General features: G+C 34.4%; 1 long non-coding RNA gene across 4 annotated transcripts in view; it reads left to right on the forward strand.

The window, feature by feature from the left end:
* Positions 1 to 18,537, forward strand: part of LOC141493824 (uncharacterized) — a 61,125-nt gene that overhangs the window by 10,346 nt on the left and 32,242 nt on the right. For 3 of the 4 annotated variants that reach the window (XR_012470327.1, XR_012470325.1, XR_012470326.1), the window contains exon 2: positions 8,737 to 8,874. This is a non-coding gene — a long non-coding RNA (uncharacterized LOC141493824). Of the gene's footprint in view, positions 1 to 8,114; positions 8,363 to 8,736; positions 8,875 to 18,537 lie in introns of those variants that run through there. The other variant, XR_012470328.1, reaches the window with a different exon arrangement.

Raw genomic sequence — 18,537 nt, forward strand, 5'->3', positions numbered from 1 at the left:
ACTATTTGCTCGTTGACCTGGAAACTGAAATTTGGCTATAATATTTTTTGGATTTTCCTTTTGGGAATCTCTTCCAGGAGGTGATTGATGGATTCTTTCAATTTCTATTTTACTCTCTTATTCTAGAATATTAGAATATTTTCCTCAATGATTTCTTGAAAGATGATTCTGGGCTTTTTTTTTTGATTAAGGCTTTCAGGAGTACAATAATTTTTAAATTATCCCTCCTGAAACTATTTTCTAGTTCAATTGCTTTTCTAATGAGATTTTTTCATATTGTCTTCTATTTTTTTCATTCCTTTGATTTTCTTTTACTATTTCTTGATTTCTCATAAAGGCATTAACTTCCATTTGTTTGATTCTAATTTTTAAAGAAGAATTTTCTTCAGTCAGCTTTTGTAATTTTTTTTCATTTGTTCAATTCTATCTTTCAAGGCATTCTTATCCTCATTAGCTTGTAGTACTTCTTTTACCATTTGGCTTAGTCTGTTTTTTTTAATCCTATTAATTTCTTCAGTATTTTTTGTGTAACCTTTACAAAATTGTTGACTCAATTTTCATGATTTCATGCATCACTCTCATTTCTCCTCCCAATTTTTCCTCTGTTTCTCTTACTTGATTTTCAAAATTTTTTTCCAGCTCTTCCATGGCCTGAAAGTAATTCATATTTTTTTTGCAAGTTTTAGATTTAGAAGCTTTGACTTCTGAGTGTGTTTTGATCTTCCTTGTCACCATTGTAACTTTCTATGGTCAGATATTTTTCTTTTTTTTCTCATTCTTCCAGCCTATTATTTTACTTTTAACTCTTTGTTAAAGTGGGACTCTGCTTCCAGGGTGGAGGAGACACTTTACCAAGATTCAGGGGGTTTGTGCAGCTGTTTTCAGAGACACATCTAGAGATCTTTAAATTTTCAGTTGTTCCATGGTGTTATGATTTGTTTACTACTCTCCTAGCCTGTGCTCTGGTTTGTAAGTGGTTTTGTGCCGAAGGTTCCTATTCCACTGGGGCCACAAGCTCACTTGTGCTAGTTCTCCTCCTTCCTGAGGGACTATCACCTAGAACCCTGGCCCATATCTGAGTATGGACAAGGCAACAGAGTCCTGCCTCAGTATTAGCAAAGAGAAACCTGCTATTTCCTTCTGACCAGCTGCTGTGGGCTGAGAACTCTCTAAGCAGCAGCTGCTACTTCAGTGGCTCCCAAGCCTGGTTTGCAGGGGTTGGGTCTGCACTGATGTTACACTAGACTGTGCTCCTCCCTCACCCAGGTACAACAGACTTTTTCTGCTCTCTTCTAAACTGACTTTGGTGTTTGTGACCTGAGTGATCTGGAAGCCACTACTCCTACCACTGATCTACTACTGCTACCATAAGACCTGGTCCTAGTTTGATAGGGACTGGTCTTCTGTAGTGCAGGCTGTATTAGACCACATGCTTTTCTCACCCTGGTGCAAACTTCTACCAACCTTCTAAGTTGTGAGGTTAGAAAATTGTTCCACTGTCTTTGTGAGTTCTGCTGCTCTAGAATTTATTTAAGATTCATTATTTAAAGATAATTGGAGGAGTGTGGGAGAGAGCTCAGGTGAGCCCCTGCCAGTGTAAGAACTTGAAACTGAGAGCTCACTCATTTACCACATTAGTCCTGCCTTAGTAAAGTGGTACCCTCCTTAAATAAAGACTCAGAGAGGATCTTTCCACTCTCCAATAAAAGAAAGGCCTCCAGGGGCAATAGGTACTAATTAATACTAATGAGTTCCAAGGCTGAATAGAAAGAGGTTCCTGGGGCATAAGAGACCAGAGAAATAAGCACTGAGAACTGAAAGTTGTTCTTGACCAGTTCCTGCATCTGGACTCCCCTTGTTGGATCCCTTAGGATTCCCCCCAACTTTCAAAGCCTACAAGTCAAAATTTCTCTGATACACATTCACCCAATATCAGGGCATAATGTCTATGACAGAGAAAAGAGGGAAAAAATACCAGGTATTCAAGTTCACATAGCAACCAGATCAAGGATTTTCCCCACCTAGAGAATTGCAGCATTTTTTTCCTTCTTTTTAATAGGGAGATGCAGGTTCTCTCTATTTTGTCACTAGCATGCATAGCTAGAAAAGACTTGCCAGATCTATAGGCCTACCTATAGATAGGCCAATAGCAGGCAGAGCACCCCACTTATACACTTATACTCAAAGGACCATGTTCCTGGCTTTCGTCTGCCTGCCTTCCCCCAAACATCCCAGCTAAAATTAAAAATTCCCTCTCTCTCTCTCTCTCTCTCTCTCCAAAACCCCCAAACCTGTTTATTTTGATTGGGTATTTTTTCTGGAATATCAAAGATTTTCTATAAAGCTTAGACAACCACCACAAAAAAGATATTTATTTGAGTATTTACTGCTTTTAATTTAATAGGTTTATAAATGAAAAGACAAAGTTTATAAATGAAAAAATAAGTAGAAAAATGTGGGAGAAAAAGAAAGAAAGATACATGTTTTATATTCATTACTCCTGAGAAGTCATTCAAGAAATTGATAAATTTTTCATTAACTTAAATTGTTCCTAATTATGAGTTAAAGATTTTTTTCATTGATTTTTTCTTTCCAAAATGGTTATAATCAGGAGATGAAGTTTTGAAGAACTACTTGAAATGAGCTTTGCATAGTGTATATCTTAGAAACTTCAGTTAATTTCAGTGTTTGGGCTGTACTATGTGAACATTTGGAGCCATCATCAAACTCAACACTATTTTCTTTGATTTATCTATATGAATAAATAGAATTTGGACAATGGAAAAATAATTGCTCACATTCATATTGTACTTTAAAAATTGCAGAGTGCTCAGTGAACATTATATCATTTGATCCTCTCAACTATCTTATGTAACAGATGCTATCATTATTCTTATATTAGAGACAAGGAAACTGGACAAGCAATGTGCCCAACAATTAATAGCCTGTATCTAAGACAGGATTCAAACTGGTCTTTCAGAGATAATATTATATAATTTAGAGATTCCAACTATACAATCACTGGGAGTATAGAGCTCTTTTGAGCTTTTGAGTTCAGCCTGAACCAAATTAACATGTAACTGGAAAATATTTAACAAAATAAAGACACAACAAAATACTGAGAATTTTAATGGATGTTTTTTCTAAGTCAAGTTGTGGTCCACAGGATTAAATATGGTAACTAATGGTCCTCATTTCTATTTGAGTTTGACACCACTGGTATGGAGGATAGGTCACTGGCCATGGAATCAGAAAAATCTGGATTTTGTGTGACCCCATGGATAAGTGAGTGAACCTTTCTAGGCCTCAATTTCTCCATGTATAAAATGAAGAAATTAAACTCAATTCCCTTTAAGGTCTCCTCCAGATCTAAAGCCCTAATCCTATTGAAGTGTGAACACTCTGGTTTACATTCAAGGGGAACCTAGTTACATCTTTATTCAAAGTTCCCAGGATAGGTTCTTTCCTCTTTACCTCTGACTTAAGTACCAATTTTTTCCCCTATTGTTAGGGGACTAGAGACTTGCCCTGTCCATTTTAATCACTGGACATTGATTAGCTTTTACAGAAGGATATTTAGTTAAAAGAAATAGCCATACTCCAATATCCAGGATACAACTTTGCCTTATTCTACCCTCAGTCCCTGGTCAGGAGTAGCTCAGTCCATAGATGGTACTGGTTCCACCAAGTTCACACCCAAGGTGGAATCTCTTGAAAATGAGTCTCAGCTTCTACTAGGCAAGATCCAAAAAGTCGTTCCAAAGATCACTTCTTTTATCTCAAGGGATTGATTTTTCACTGGCTGAGGAAACCAGTCTGAACATACTTTCCTGTATTCCTGAGGCTCATTCTTCATATATTCTTCTATATGATTAAACTTACCTTAGGTTCATGGTGGGATACTTCGGCTTATAATAATGATGCAAATCCTCATCTAGTTCATTCTAAGTAACCATAAATCATAATTGAGACAGAATAACAAGGTAAGTAACAGGGAAGATCAAATAATTTCAATGCTGATCCCTGCAAATTTACACACAAACTAAGTGAACATAACCTCCCATAGACTGGGGAAAGTGCAAAAACCCTCAGAAAATTCCAAAAAGTGAAGGGATTTATAATAATGTGGTCTGGAGTCAGGACAATCTGAGTTCAAATTTGACTTTAGGCATAGCTCTTAGTTTCTCTTTGCCTCAGTTTCTTCAGTTGTAAAATAGCAGCACCCACTTCTTAAGGTTGTAATGAGAATTGAATAAGATGAAATTTATAAAAGCTTAACACATGAAGAAGGTGTTATCTCCCCTCTAATCACCATTCTTCCTCCAATCATGACTGACATATACCTTTCATTTCTATGTTTCAAGGCAAGCATCTCTACCTCACTGCTTTCCATTTCTTATTGCTTTTTCTTATTGATAGGATTCTGGAAATAGTCCTTGATGCTATTGCTCCAGTCTGTTACCTTTGAGACTGCACTTCCTGGAGGTATTCTCTGCCCTTACTCTCTCCCATCCCCTCTGCCACCAAAGCTGCCTAATATTAGCCCTTTTTGAGTGGTGACTAAAAGCTAATCAAGACATTTTGAATTTTTTTTCAGAACTAAAAAAAAAGAGTGAAAACATGCAAACTCATTGCTCTGCTGGCTCTCAAGACCTTTGTTATTTAGTTTTCTCTCACTAAAAGATCCCAAGTACTTATTTCAATTTTTATTGGAAGCCTTTCCTAATCTCTCTTAATTCTAGTACCTTCAATTATTTCATATTTATTCTGTATATCCGTTTGCATTTTATCTTCCCCCTTAAATTGTGAGCTGTTCAAGAACTAGGATTGTCTTTTGCCTTTTTTTTGTATGCTCAATGCTTAGCACATAGAGGTTAGCACATAGTAGACATTTAAGAAATATTTATTGACTGACCTAATTGAATTAGGGTGAGTAAATTCTTTTCTCAACCACAGTGTATAGGTTTTACCTTTCTTTCTTTGCTGTTCTTCACCTCTACATGGTCTCTACCTTCCACTCAATCTTTCTGAGCTGCCGAATAAATACAGACATTTATCCTTTCAACTTCTGTCATGTCTGTGTAGTTAGTTCCGTAACTACTTAAATTTCCTTTAACATTTGAAAGTCATCAAGGAGGGAAAGAAATGGAGTTGGTGATCTTTGCCCTGCATTCCTGTCATCACAGAAAAATGTCTGTATCCCTTTTTCACTTATAAACATGTGTGCCTTTTTTAATTAGCCTTTATTTTACAGAATACCTTTCAATCATTCTCCACAGAGAGTACTTTGTACTCAGTTCCTTTCATCTAAGACTCTCAAAGAGATGTCTTATTAATCCTGATACAATGCTGTAGATATAGGTGACAATATGATTATCCTTATTTTATAAATTTCATGTCACTGATGGGTTAAGTGCTTTTCTCAACTTTATAAAAAACCCAGCAAAAGTAATATAGAAAATCTCACAAGAATCTGTCCTCTGATACAATACTTTTGACAATTTTCTTATCCTCCTTTTACATATAAATATTGGATAAGATTCTCCACCCCTCCACAGTGCACTCTCTATTTTTCCATAATTTTAAGCTCTTAGTAATCCATTATTTTTATACCATAGCAATGAGTTTAATTTTGACATGCATTTCCAACATTATTTTGAGGTGTATTTATGCTTCTGATTGGAGACACTTAAAGGAGAATTTTAAAAAGCAGGATACTGGTTTATAGGAATCTAGATCCAGAGCTGGAAGGTAGTTTGTTGTGATTGCCTAGTTGTACAGCTATGCCTGACTCTTTATGATCCCATCGACTACACCACTCCAAGTCTATCTTTATCTCCCAAAGTTATTTCATGCTCATGGCTTCCATGACAATTTCTAGTCATGTCTTCGATTATTCTCCTTTCTTTTTACCTTCAATATTTCCCAACATTAGTGTCTTTTCCAATGAGTCTTTTCCTCATTATATGTTCAAAGGTATTTAAGCTTCAGGTTCAGTATTTGACCTTCAAGTGAAAAGTTTGATTTAATTTCTTAAAGTTTACTTTGGCACAATTTTAAATTTCAAAATCTTCTAATTGCATTTTGTACATGAGAAAACTGAGACCAATGGAGGTTAAATGAATTGTCCTAGGTCACACAGGCAGCAAGCAGCAGGGCAGGAATTCAAGCTCAGGTTTTCTGACTCCAAACTCAACCTTCTTTCCACAGTACTAAATAAGTGAATCTGTTTTTATTAAATTCACTTAATTATTGTTCTAGAGGTACTCAGTCTCTCCCACATTCTCTAACATTTAGCCTCAAATGCTCTCTAAATGGAAAACTATATGGTAAATATCATCACTAATACTACACTACAATAAGGCAAAAGCAAAGCCCAGGGCACAACGCACATGTTTAAGCAGGGTTAAGTGAAGAATAGGCCAACTGTTGGTCAGGTCCTTAATGGATAATAAGTACAGGGAATAAACCTGATGAGGTATACCTTCTCAGGTACTTCCAGGTGAGAATCCCTGATCTTGTGATAGTAACTGATGAGAATGCAAGCATCAGCTTCTATTAGAGAGTGATAGCACAATCTTTGGCAGTAATACAACACAAGTCAATTGTACTTACCAGCAAAGTCTCAATGTTTTGACTTTGGAATGAAGCAATGAATGGCTGACCAAGATATATGTAGGTGAAATTGTTAACAGTTTTTTGTTTGTTTTTTCTAAATTCATTATTGGTCCTTTAGGTAAGTTGTCTTTGGCACTTATTTAATTTTTAGCAGGTTTAGTCTCAGGTGACATTTGGATAAGGGGCCCTATTTTGAACAGTTTCTTATAATTTACCTGAGGATGAGATTTATTCAATGACTTTTGGAGATGGCTATTATCTCAGGGTTTGTAATATGCTGATTTGAGCTACAAATAATTACCCTCAGAGGAGAAAGAAATTAATTTTTAGCATGTAAGTTATGAGTTTACAAGTGGTTATTCTTCAAATATAAAACTACAAACTCAACATGTAGGTAAAATTGTACTTAAATATAATATTTCTCCTACTCAGAAATAGTCTCCCCAAATGGAGATTACTCTTGCAGTTTGGATATAAAATCAGTAATAAATGGATCTAATCTTGCATAGAGACTTTTCACATGACCCAGCCTCATCTCTTAAGGTGGAAATTCACACATTGGTAGCACCTCAAACCTTGTGTAAGGCCATAGCAGTCAAATAAGGTACTATCTAATGAAATAGTAATGAATGATAACTTCCATAGGTGCTGTCCAACATGATATGCATAGCCTAGGAACCTAAAACATCCTAATATTGTTCTTGAGTACTTCATAAACAAGTATTGGTCATAGTTATATATTTATAAAAATATAATTTTGCTTTCTAAAGAAATCTAATTCATCTTGTTGGATGGGGAATTTAAATAATTGAGATTATTTCTTAGACCTGTCACTGACATTATCTGTAATGCAGTTATGATTTGTCCTTTAATTTAACTTGACTATTTCATATTTTGCCTTATGGGATGTATAGTGGGAGGAGGAAACTTAATACTTCTTTCTTTCTCTAGTACTCTTTGTGTTTTGTGTAAACCATTTGCATTTCCTGAGTTATTGTTTTTATCCTGGAACTTAATGAGAATTAGGGAATATAACTGAATTTAAAATATTTGACTCCTCATAAAGAAGTTTCTGTATATATGTATATTTGTGATGCAAGTGAGCATGCCCATTCATGCATTCACAGAAACAAAAAGTTACCTATGACTAGCTATATAATTTTCATATCATAATATTATCCAAATATTGTGTGTCTTTATGAGTGCATGTGTTTTATTATTGTCTTTCCTAGCATCAAGAAAGAGTCAGTGTGTCAATGTACAGGTTTGTCTTCCTCCTAGAAGAAAGTAAAAATGATAGAGAAAACACTATTTTAGAGTTTAGCAATAAAAATCAAGTGTTCCTTCAAAGAATGGAAAAAATGGATTTTAAAACCAAAAAAGGAAAAAGGGAAAAATATGAAGATTTTTTGAGGAGAATTTTAATCAGTGTTGAGGAATTTAAATAATGTGACAGTAAGGAAGGAAAGAAGGACAAATTACCTTTAAAGCAGGGAATGGAGCTGGATCCTCTGAGGAAGAAATAGTTTCTCATGTTGTGAAGAATGGAGATAAGGAACCACAGATGCTACCAAGAGAGAGAACATCCTACAGAGGAAGAAGAGGAAATCATGTCATGTGATTACCAACTGAACAGAACCAGAATTACAGAATTTCAGTATCTCAGTTGAAAGCAGCCTCAGAGACTATCTAGTCAACCAATATCTATCCTGACAATAATTACAAGAGAACACAAAGGCATTTAGTGAGTATTCACTAGAATTAGCACATTCTACAACTAGCTCTAATTTTTTGAGAAATGACTGCTAATGTCAAACTAAAGCTTACCCCACTGCAACTTCTACCCATTGTTTCTATGGCAGTTCATTAACTAAGTCAAAACAGAGCAAAATTGAATCCCTTAACTACATAGCAGTTATGTAGTTATTCTATATTATTGTTCTTGAGTACTTCATAAATAAAACTACAGTACTCCATTTTAATCATATACCATATAGTACTCCATTTTAATCATATACCATGAATTGTTCAACCATTCCAAAATTGATGGGCATCCTCTCAGTTTTCAATTCTTTGCCACCACAAAAAAGCTACTAATAATTTTTTTTGTATCTACAGGTCCTTTATCTTCTTCTTTGATTCCTTTGGAAGACAATCCTAGTAATGCTATTGCTGGGTCAGAAGAAGATTATCCTTTTGATATAATTCCAAATTGTTCTACAGGAAGGCAGGATCGGTTCACAACTCAAACCAAAGGTACATTAGTGTCCCTATTTTCCCAAATACTAACAGCATTTGCTCTTTTGCTTCTCTATAATGTTAAACCATCTGATAAGTTTGAAGTGGTAACTAATATTTGTTTTAATTTGCATTTTTTATTCATAGGGATTTAGAGATTTTTATGTGTCTATTGAAAGCTTTGGTCCTTTCACCATATATCAGTTGGGAAATGACTTTTTATTAATTTGGATCAGTTCCATATATATTTGCTAAATGAGGCTTTTATCAGAGAAACTCATTGTAAATTCCCCTCCCCCTTAGTTTCCTACTGTCTCTCTAAATTAAACAATATTTGTTTTGCTTGTGCATAAACCTTTTAATTTCTTATAACCAAAATTTCCATTTTACTTCCTGTGATCCTGTCTAGATAAAATTGTTCATGCTGCCCCAATTTGCTTATATCACCCATTATTTCTTAAATATGTACTAATTTTTACCTTGCTTTTAAGAGTGAGATGTTGATCTGTGCCTAATCTTTGCCAAACTGCTTTCCAGTTTTTCCAGTAATTTTTGTCAAGCAGTAAGTCCTTGTGTCCAAAGCTTGGCTCTTTCATTCTATCAAACACTAGATTCTTATGGTTATTCGTTACTGGTCTATCATTGCTCTATCACTCTATTTCTATTGCTTTGAAATCTGGTGCTTCTAGACTACCTTCCTTCACATTTCTTTTCATTGATTCTTAAACACTTTAGACGAAAGAGCATCTGCTCAATTTTCAATATTTTGCCCACAAAAAAGAGCTACTATAAATATTTTTGCACATATGGGTCCTTTTCCCTTTTCTATGATCTTTTTGAAATACAGACCTAATAGCAGTATTACTGGATCCAAAGGATTTGCACAGTTTGGTTGCCCTTTGGGAACAGTTTCATATTGCTCTCCAAAATTGTTGGATCAGTTCACACCTCCACCAACAACACATTTCAATTAGTTTTTTAGGTTATTCTCTAGAGTTATTTAACTATACCAGCATTTATTCTGCAAAGAAAGAGTTTTATTTCTCCTTTGTCTATTCTTATTCCTTCTCTTTGTTTTTCTTCTCTTATTGTTTACTAGCATTTCCAGTATAATGATGATAATGGATATTCTTGTTTTATCCTGATATTATTTGGAAGGATTCTAGTTTATACTCATTACAGATAATGTTTACTCTTGGTTTTAGATTAGATGCTATATATCATTTAAAGAAAGACTCTAATTACTCCTATAGTTTATAATGTTTTTAATAGGATTGGGTGTTGTATCCTGCCAAAAACATTTTCTGAATCTACTGATAATCATGTGGGGTTTTTTGGTTGCTTTTGTTATTGATATGTTTCATTATGCATTCCTGTATAAATCTCACCTGTCATAGTGTATGATCTTTGTGATATATTGCTGTAATCTCATTGCTAGTGTTTTATTTAAAAATTTTGCATAATATTCATTAGGGAAATTAGTATATAGGTTTTTCTCTGTTTTTCCTCTCCTTGGTCTTTTTTTTTTTGCAAGGCAATGGGTTTAAGTGGCTTGCCCAAGGCCACACAACCTAGGTAATTGTCTGAGTTCAGATTTGAACTCAGATACTCCTGACTCCAGGGCTGGTGCTCTATCCACTGCACCACCGAGCCACCCTGTTACCCCTGGTCTATTTTTCAAAACTTTATCTATGTCATAGAGGAATTTGGTAGGACTCCTTTCTCTATTTTTTCCAAATAGTTTATATGGTGTTGGGATTAAATAATTTTAAATGTTAAGGAGAGTTCACGTGCAAATTCATCTGGTTCTGGTAAATGTTTTTTTTTTTCCTTAGGGAGCTGGTTTGACTTGTTCAATTGCTTTTTCTGATTGGGTTATTTATGTGCTCCATTTCCTCTTCTGTTAATCTGGGCAATTTATGTTTTTGTAAACATTCATCCATTTCACTTAAATTGTCAATTTTATCAGTAAGTCTTGGAGCAAAATATCTACTAATTTTTGTGAAAGTGTCATTCACAACCAAGAAAATGGTTTACACCTTTCTATTCTCATTAAATATTCTTCACAAGTATATCATTTCTAATTTTTCTAAAATTGTATTCATCTCTTCAACTTCTTATTTATTTTATGGTTAGATTTGTCTAGTTCTGAGATTGGAAAGTTGAGATCTCCCATTAATTCATTTAACTTTTTCTTTGAGAATTTGAATACTGTGTCATTTGATGCATATTAGTATTGATATTGCTTTATTTTCTGTTACCTTTTAGCAAGATGCAATTTCCCTGATTATCTCTTTTAATGATATTATTACTATTATTGCTACTATTACTATTGCCTTATACGAGATCATACTTGCTACCCCTGCCTTTTTTTAAACTTAGCTGAAACATAATAAAGTTTGATCCAGTATCTTATTTTAACTCTGTGCAATCTATGTTTTTGTTTCAATGTTCTTATAAACAGCATATTGTTGGATTCTGGTTTTCTTTCTTTGTTAAAACCTTGTCCCTCATTTAAAGTCTGTTTTCGTTTCTGACTGTTGCCATCCTTAATCCATCCTGCTTTTTATCACCTCCTTCCTTTTCTCTTATCCCCCTTCTCATCCTGCTTTGTTGTTGGGTAAGATGGGTTTGTAAAATCGTGTGTGTTTGTGTGTGTGTGTGTGTGTGTGTGTGTGTGCATGTGTGTATTTGTATTTTCTTTCCTCTTTGAAACACTTTAGATGAAAGTGAGATTCAAAGATACCAACTATCCCAACATTTTTTCCTTCATTGTAAAAGTTCTCTGCAAAATTCTTTTGTATAAGATAATTTTCCCAATGATATTTCCCATTTCCTTCTGTTTTTATCAGTTTAATTTTGTTATTGTTTCATGATGACTCATGAGGTCAATTTAATTTTAAGTTTTAATGAATTATTTTCTTCAATAAAGTTTTGTACCTTTCCCTTAATTTGACCCATTCTATTTTTTAAGGAATTCTTTTTCATCAGTGAAGAATTGTCCCTCTTTAATTAAGGAGATTTTTCCCTTCAGTGACTACTTGGTCAATTTTGGTTTTTAAGGCATTATTTTCTTTACTATTTTTGATGCAACTTTTCCCAAACTCTTACTTCTTTTTTCATAGTTTTCTTTTACTGTTTTTCTTTCTTTTCTTTTTTTAGTTTTCCTCTACAACTTCTACCTCTCTTTTTAACTTTTCTAGGAATTTTTTAAAGCTTATTTTCTTTTTTAATTTTTTTTATTTCTTATTGATGTTTTACTTTTCCAAGTACATGTTATAAAAGCTTTTTTAAAGCATCCATTCATATGCCTATGTATATTTCTAAGTTACAAAAATTTCCTTCCACTCTCTCCCTTCCCACCCCCTCCCCTCAAAGGCAAACAATCAGGTTAATATCATTTTTAAACATTTGTGTTAAGCATATTTATAGACTAGCCATTTTTGGTATGAGGAATTAGGATTAAGGGAAAGAAAAACATAAGAGATAACTTTTTTAAAAAGTGAATGTAGTCTTCCTCAGATTCTGAAGAATTTTTTTTTGTTTTATTTGTTTGTTTTGTTTTTCTTCCTCTGGATGAGGATTGCATTGTTCAAATTGCTGAAAGTAGATGCATCCATGAGATTTGATTATCTCACAAGGGTCCTGTTAATATGTATATTGTTCTCTTGGTTTTAAACTTATTTTCAATCTGCATTTGTTTGACTGTTTTGCATGTAGTGATTTTCATGAAATTTACTTTTTTCTGACTTTGTGTCTTGATTTTCCTTGTTATCATAATAGGTTTTTTTTTTGTGGCCAGGCTCTTCTACATCTTTTTTTTTTTAATTTTCATTTGTTCATTTTTCTAGTCTGTCTCCACTTTGAACTTTATGTTAACATTGGGCTCTGTTCATGATGGAGTGGGTAACTTGCCCAACCTGAGGCTTCTTCTTGCTGTTTGCTGATAAATATATTATATTTTATTTTTACTTATATATTATATTTATTCATTATATATTAAGTTAATATATGATTAAATACATATTTATGTATTATATATAATTTATTTTTAACATTCTTTACTTTTTAATTTTTGAATTCTAGATTCTCTCCCTGCTTTCCACTCCTCCTGCACCTATTGAGAAGGCAAACAAAATTATATCAATTATACATGTGACATTATGCAAAACATATTTCTTTATTAATCATATTATTTTAAATAAACAGAAAAAAAATAACTAGCTAAAGAAAAAAGAAGGAAAGAAAGAAAATTATACTTCAAGTTGCACTCAGAGTTAAATAGCATTTTTCATTAGTCTTTTGGAATTGTTACAACTGTCTTTTAATGCTTAAAAGGAGACCAGTGATGATGAAATAAAACACAGGTTTCACAGCAGCTTTTTAAAATATTCAGTACTTTACAGTGAATACAGGAAAAAAAGTGTTATAAATGAATGAAAAGAAAAACCTGCTAGAGTGAGAGAAAATTGTACATTTTATTTATGAACCTTGCAAGATACACCTTGCAAGATATGGGTACCTCACCCGGCATGAGGTAAGAATTGGTCTTGGAACATCAGGTAATTTGTAGTCTTCATAAACTCTTTCTCCTCCCTCTTGGATTTTCATAGGCTCTCAGAGTTTGAGTTACAATCTAAGAGGTCCACCCATTCCATGACATGCCCCTAATATGATCCCCCACCCACATCATACAACTCATGTGGGTTAATATTCAATTACCTAATTGTGCAAACTCAATTGCATTAGGTCAAGATCTCTGGGTCACTCTTGACCAATTGAGAACTGGTTTTGGGTTTGCCATCCCTGGAATGGGATTAGGAAAACTCTCCCAGTCTTGTGATTGGCTGGGCCATTCTCCATTTGTAATGGATTCCCTAATGGCTCCCTTCCACACCCTGTGAAGACCAACACCCTACATTCCTCACAAAAAGGATAAACTAAGACCTAGATACCTTATCTATTCCCTCTCTTCAATTAGTACTTGAATAGAGGAGAGAAATCCTCATCCTTGGAGGCATCATTTTCCAAAAACCTTGAGTTATCAGGGAGTCAATGCCTCTTTCTAGAAGTGGGGAGGTTTTGGCCAATAAGAAATCAAAGGGAACATGGAAGAGGCATAGCATTTTGAGATTTTGTTTTCATTTTTTTTTTGCTGAGGATTAATAATAGTTTGTGGCCTCTCTTACCCAACTGGAAGGAATGAGGGATGGATTTGGAAAAAATACAGTTATAAATGTAGAATTTATAAACAGTCATTTGATGATCATTTTTCAGCCCAAAGACCTTAACTTTTTGACTTATGTACAATGTTTTCAACATATTAGACAGAGGTATTTATAGTGTAACTGAACTTTACAAGAACATCACTATAACAATATGGTCCACTACAGCACTATCTTGGACCCATTCAAGGAGTCTGAATTACAGTAGCACTAAACTGAGAGAACTTAATTTAGTAAAGACAAAGAGACTGCCTTCTGTGGGGGCTGAGGGGAGGGAAGCAAGATTAGGGGAAAAACTGTAAAATTCAAAATAAATAAATAAATAAATATTTTTTTTAAAAAGAGAACAATTTAAATAGTTAGAAAGTAATCTGTCTTCATTCCTCAATATTTGCTAGCAAATATTCTTTAAATAGAGAATAATGTAGTAAGTGTCATTACTGTGCCATCAAAAAGGAAAGTCTAACACATGAATTAAATATTCAGGTGAGTGTTATTACAAGATATCCTGATTCTGAGGTAGTGAAGGTTGCTGTAATGCAACTGTCTTCAGGGTCCTGTTAGACTTGTGATGCTTTTTCTGGGTGATATCTGCCTCCATAGAGGAGAAGCAGGAATAAATATTCAATAACAGTGAGATTGAAGGTTAGTTTGTTCTTACTCACATGAACCATTCAGAAATAAGACTTTTTATTTATCTTTAAAGCCTCTCTTTTAAACTGGTTTTTTTTTAAAGGTTTTTGAAAGGCAGAGGGGGTTAAGTGGCTTGCCCAAGGCCACACAGCTAGGTAATTATTAAGTGTCTGAGACTGGATTTGAACCCAGGTACTCCTGACTCCAGGGCCAGTGCTTTATCCACTACGTCACCTAGCCACCCCTTGAACTGGCTTTGAAAGACTTGAGAGCATTGACTGAACAGGAGCATAGGTGACTGAGTATATGAGCTGTCATTGAACTAATAGTTGATGTTTTGGGAAATTCTGACTTGGCATTCAGCAACTTTTGGAGGTAGCTATTCTCTCAGGTAACTTGTCTACCTAGAACAGTTTAAAATAATTATTCTGAGAATGTTCTTGAAGTTCTTAAAGAAATTATTATTATTTGAGGGGGGAGGGAAGTTTAGAGAGTTGAAAATTTTGTATAGTAAGGCTTCACACAGAAGTCACAAAGTAAAACACACACACATACACACACATATACACCATCCACCTAAATCTATTGAAATTTAAAACCACTTGAGTAATAATGATAATGATAATGAAAATAATAATATAAATTTAAAGTGATTTTTATATGTCATCAATCTGATTCTCAAAACAATCCTATAAAGCAAATACTTCAAGAAGAAAATGGGAAGCTGCTCCAGTATCTTTGCCAAGAAAACCACAAAAGAGATCATAAAAAGTTGGTTGGCACAGCTGAAAGGATTGAACACTAAGGTAAATATTAATATAATCACTATTTTTTTAAAAAAGAGGACATTCAGGCATTGATGAATTATGAGTCTTGTCCAGAGTCACAAATGTCCTAGATGTCCAAGTCCAACACTCCATTCATTGTGCCATCTAGCTGTCATCTATACTTCATCAGAGGCTCTTAATTCTAAATTTACAAGAAAAAAGGGTTATAGTACAATACTCAATAAAAATGTTTGTCTAGTTTAGGAAAAGAATCTCCAAATATGGATTATGTCTGTGGTTCCATTATCCAACAAATAACAAAGATTCTAAAGAAAGTTAGGAATTATAAGGGGCCATAATGATGAGATTAAAGATTAATCAAAGTCTTGGAATAACCCTCTTGTTTCTTTAAGTCCTTTCTGTATCTTGTGGATTACCAAACACTTTATCCTGAAAATTCTTAGCAAAATGTTTTGGCAAGGGGCGGCTAGGTGGCGTAGTGGATAAAGCACTGGCCCTGGAGTCAGGAGTACCTGAGTTCAAATCCAGCCTTAGACACTTAATAATTACCTAGCCGTGTGGTCTTGGGCAAGCCACTTAACCCCGTTTGCCTTGCAAAAAAAAAAAAAACAACCTAAAAAAATGTTTTGGCATGCTATAAGTGCTAAAACAAATGAAGTTTGGTTAATTTGTCCTTGCTTGTATCAAATGTTAAGTTTTAAAAAGTCAAATGCTAAATGAAAATTAAAAGAGTACAGAGAGGGGCAGGCTAGGTGGCAGTGGATACAGCATCAGCCCTGGAGTCAGGAGTGTCTGAGTTCAAATCCAGCCTCAGACACTTAAAAATTACCTAGCTGTGTGGCCTTGGGCAAGCCACTTAACCCTATTTGCCTTGTCAAAAAAAAAAAACCTAAAAAAAGAGTATATACAGGAAATTTAAAAGGACACAAGGGGAAACATATTTAATGAATTTATTGGTGAAGTACTTATATTAAAAATGATCATTTTAAGATGGTCATATTATTCAACTCTTCCATGTCACCTCTGGCAAGTCATTGTGCCCCATACTTTTCAGTTTTTGCATTTGTAAAATTCAAGCATATATTTGGAAAGCATTAATGTGGAAAACTATACTAAATAAGAGAAGGGTGATGAATAACAGCAAGTATTTATTCAATATGTCCTCTGTGTAAAGAAAGGCAGCATACTGATTTGGTGGAAAGCATGCCTTTGAGTCATATAGGCATACATTCAAACCTGACACATAGTGACTATGTGACTCTACTTTAATCATGCAATCTCTCAGTACCTCAGAGAGCTCTCTAATACAATAAATTTTAGAGGAAAATGGTACCTGGAATGGTTGAAGTTCTTTCCTGAGAGTTCCTCTTCAATAAAATAAGAGATTGTATGAAATAGCAAAACAAATAAAAAATGGCAAGAAACCATACTAAGACCTGAGCAACCAAAGACAAAACAATATAGCTAGCTTATGCTCTCAAGGAACTTGCAAAGGTACTTAAGGATAACTTGGAGGGGGGAGAGAGCACTAGAAATGACAGCACCAGGAAAGAATCTAGAAGAGATAGATAGAGCCTTGAGGGAAACTAAAAATTCTAAAGGAAGGGAAAAGTTGTGAGGGTCCAGCCTCCTTGGGGTCCAGCCTCCGTGGGGTCATTGGAACCTGACAGGAGGGATAGAGTCGGCAAAATGAGTTGAGTCAATAAGTGGGTAAAGACAGGAGCAGGTTGATTGACTGTCAGCTGCTTAGATTTATTTTTATAGTCTCAGAATCATGTATGTTTCAAGCAAGCAAGCTAAGCTCATTTCCTTGGTTACAAAAGTGTACAATTTTCATCATCAATCATATAGTTCATATGCTTATAAGTTTTAATCATGTGATTACAAGTTTAAGTAATAATGATATAGTTAATTGATTTCTTATCCCTACACAGACCATGATGACCTCAACCTGTCTGTTACCTTATTTATTACTACATTGTATAATTGTTAATTCATTTGAAGTTATTAATTAAGCAATTCTTTTAATGGAAAGTTTTTTATATTTTTTGTGTAACTAATGTTTTTTGATACACTTCCTTAACAATCTATAGTGAGGGTCTTTATGCTTGTCCACCCATCCGTTAACTCTTACAATAACCAATTTTTCTTTCAGGCCTTGTTGGTAGAAACCACCATTTCTGTGACTTTTTTATTCTTTCCCATAAAACTAAGGCTGCTGGAGTTCACCTATCGGTCACCTGTACTATTTTCTCACCATCTTTTTCAAATATTCCTCTGTATGGTAAGGGGGGGCAAAACTATTAATTTCCCTGGAATTCTATCTGACCCATCTTGTATCTGTTTTCCCTGTATATATTCTGACATCTCCTTAGAATTCTCAGTGTTGGGTTTTCCAGAGATTTCATAATGTTGAAGCCTTTTGTATGCCTCAGGGAGAGGCAGTCCTATTAAATTTGGACAAAGTTTACAATTTGTTTTATTCAAGGAATTTTTCTGAAATCCTTCCTTTATAGTCATTCCACTATTAGGGTGAGTAAATATTGCAATCAATAATAAACCTATAAATATTGGTATGCATGAAATCCCTGTATATATTGAAGAAGGAAATGTTGTTCCATCAGGCAGTGTGACTGACTTGAGTCTTCTTGCTGAAACTGTGTCAAACATCTCAGAGACCCTGGCTCCTAACAAAACGTCCTTGAATTGTTGTAATACCCAACTATCCTTGACCTACATTTGGAATTTACTTGGCAAGGATAATGGAGTAGTTTGTCATTTCCTTCTCCAATTCATTTTACAGATGAAGAATCTGAAGCAAACAAGGTTAAGTCATTTGGTCAGAGTCAGATAGTTAGAAAGTGTCTGAGCTGCATTTGAATTCAGATCCTTCTGACTCCAGGTTCTGCACCCTCTACTGCATCACTTACCTTCCCTTAAATGCCTAGGACCAAATCACAGAAAACAGCCCATCAAGATTTTAAGCTAACTGGGAAAGGATTGAGTGATCACTTTTTGAAATGTACATACCTTTC

The sequence above is a fragment of the Macrotis lagotis genome, chromosome 7, assembly GCF_037893015.1.
Source record: "Macrotis lagotis isolate mMagLag1 chromosome 7, bilby.v1.9.chrom.fasta, whole genome shotgun sequence".
Lineage (NCBI taxonomy): Eukaryota > Metazoa > Chordata > Mammalia > Peramelemorphia > Peramelidae > Macrotis > Macrotis lagotis.